Genomic DNA, 2,758 nt, shown 5'->3' on the forward strand with positions numbered 1-2,758 from the left:
GGGGGGAAGGAGATGGAAAGAAAGAATGGGAGTGAAAGAATAAGAAACATTATAAGAGAGAGAGAGGGAGAAAGAGAGGGAGAGCATAGAGGAGATGTGGAGGGATGAAAGGGGGGGGGGATCAGCCTACTGCAGCCGCCCCTACCTCAGGTCTCATTAACTTAATGGTCTCTGTGGATGGTGAAGGGCTGAGCAAGGATGGAGAGCAAGGGGGAGGATAGGAGGGGAGAGGAGAGGAGAGCAGATACGTTGCGGTGAAAGAGGTCTGAAAACCAAAGGGATTCATCATTAAGACTGGAGTTTTTAGCACACAACCAGCAATCGACAGCAATCTCTGTTGCCAACATTAGTGGCGAATTGATGTAAATGTTTTATGTTGAAGATCTGATCTAGCCTCAGTCTGGGCCTGCACTAACCTGAAGGGCCCTGGGTTGTTGAGGAAACGTGTGAAAGAAAAGTAATAATGTGCGTGATGCATATATAATTTGCTCGTTCGAAAAATGTCCTGCAAAATTTTTTTTTTACAAAATGTAATTATTACTATTCGTTTGAAAATTTCAGAGACTATGTGTTGAAATGTAAGTCTGAAAAAAGAAAAAGGGTGCATAATTAATAGGATTACAGGACATTCAGCATTTTATAAATGTAAGAGTATGTGGAATAAAAAAAGGCAATAGGGGACTAGATGGAAAATTGTCATTATTATTAATATTATTTTTCACTGATTGTAATTTAGGATTTGTGTCTTATTGGTCAATTTTCTTGAAGAAATGTTCCCTGAAAAAGGTCCAATGAGGGAGATCTTTAATATTTTTCTTAATGGTAGGTTTCTTCAAGCAGTCTTTTATGTTTTTATGTTGTGATTATATCACAGCTAAGGTTTTTATTAATATATAATCACAATAAATTAGAACCTCCTTAGCTCTCTGCACTTACCAACGAATGTAGCTTACAGCATATTTCTTATTTCATCACAGGCTAGCGTTATATTTGTTTGTATTTTTACATCACTTGTATGTTGCTGTTTATTGTGCAACCAATAAGAAACAGTCCAGCGGCAGGAGGACATTCGTTTTTTTATCTAAGACGCAGAGTGATGCTGAAAGAGCAAAGGAATTATACATCATAGCTGTGGCATGTGCTTATTATATCACAGCTATGAACCAATCAGATTGCTTGTTTTGAGCTTTAGAATTTCCTATTAATCACTGAGTTAATGTCACCTAATTGAATTGCTTTCTTGGAACAGTGGAGAAGTTAAGATATAGAATTTAGTTGTTGTTTTTCTGTATGGAGTTCATAAATCTCATTTTGTATCTCTTCCCCTCTGTGTGGTTGAAACGCTTTCTATCAGTGTGCCACAGCATCACTCACAGTCCCTTTGTGATGGCGACACCGCCGTCAGTGTTGACAGGGTATCAGCTGCTATCGTCTGGACTGTCCAGCTGCTGGCGCCACACCCAGAGGGGCTTCTGCACCACCGGAGGTTCGGACATGGAGACACTCAGAAGGACACACGAGGCGGCTTAAAGAGACCCACAGTGGATGTAGAATAGGCAGAGAGGCCACTTCCTGGTGCGGTGCGATTGAATTCATTATTGTGCGTGGATCAGCTTTGCAAAGATAAAACAAGACGGCCATCGGCAAGTATGCCGAGACGGCAAGTACGCAGAAACGCCCTATTGACACATCAGCCTCACTGCATGTCATCCAAAGATGTATTTCCATGATACTATTAATCAGACGCGTCGAAGCAAGTGTAGCGCATCAAACAGCCATTCAGTAATGCAGTGGTTCTCAAACTCTTTCTGTCACGCCCCACTTTGGAGGAAGACACATGTTCATGCCCCACCGCCCCACCATTGTAACAAAATGCTCCATGTTGAACTTTTATTGAAACAACAACATTTTGTGACTCCTCCATCTGTGCTTTTTCAAATAATAGAATAAAGAAAATTGCAATCACTTTCAAGTAAACCAGATTGCTCCATCAGACAAAAACAAACACAATGTGTAATCACTTTTTAGAACAATGCAAATAAAGTTCAATCTGTGCAAAAAAGAACTAATATTTGGCAAAAAATAGCTTATTGTGGCTGCAATTCACCTGTTTTACACTGAATATCTTTCCAAGATAATAACAATAAAGTGTAACCTGTGAAGAACTAAACAAAACAAGTTCAAATATTTGGCAATAAAGAGTTTTACTGAGTTTTACAGCATATCTTTTCAAAACAATATTAACGTGCAACCTGTGCAAAACAAAACTAAATGAGTGCAGATATGTGAGCCATCAAGTGTCATCAGTATTAGTGGCAATGAGCTGCTTTCCACCACACATCTTTTTTAAACGGGGTTGCAGACTTGATACGGCCACTCTCACCTCATGCTCCATGTTGAGCTGAGATCAGTATTTAGTTTTGTTTGAGGCAACAGCAGAACAGCCGACCTCACAGAGGTAGGATGTGAAGGGACGCAGAATGCCCACAGCCCTCTGTCCGATGAGTGGATGCTCCTCTCCACACCGAGCCAGAGCTCACTCAGTGTTTGAGCTGTGAACCTCAGCCTCCTGGTAGAGTCGCACCTCATCTCCATAATGTCTCTTTATTTTGCACACTGAGCTACACATGTGAGTTGCCAACGATCTTGGCTGTCGCGCAAGCGTAACCTGTCAACGGCGTAATGTAAAGATTTACACGAAAGTACAGGCATTTCGCCATGTATTTATTAATGACTTAGTTTTATGTCCGTGAACTTT

Source organism: Anarrhichthys ocellatus, unplaced genomic scaffold (genome assembly GCF_004355925.1).
Source record: "Anarrhichthys ocellatus isolate YVR2014 unplaced genomic scaffold, GSC_Weel_1.0 scaffold43, whole genome shotgun sequence".
Classification (NCBI taxonomy): Eukaryota; Metazoa; Chordata; class Actinopteri; order Perciformes; family Anarhichadidae; genus Anarrhichthys; species Anarrhichthys ocellatus.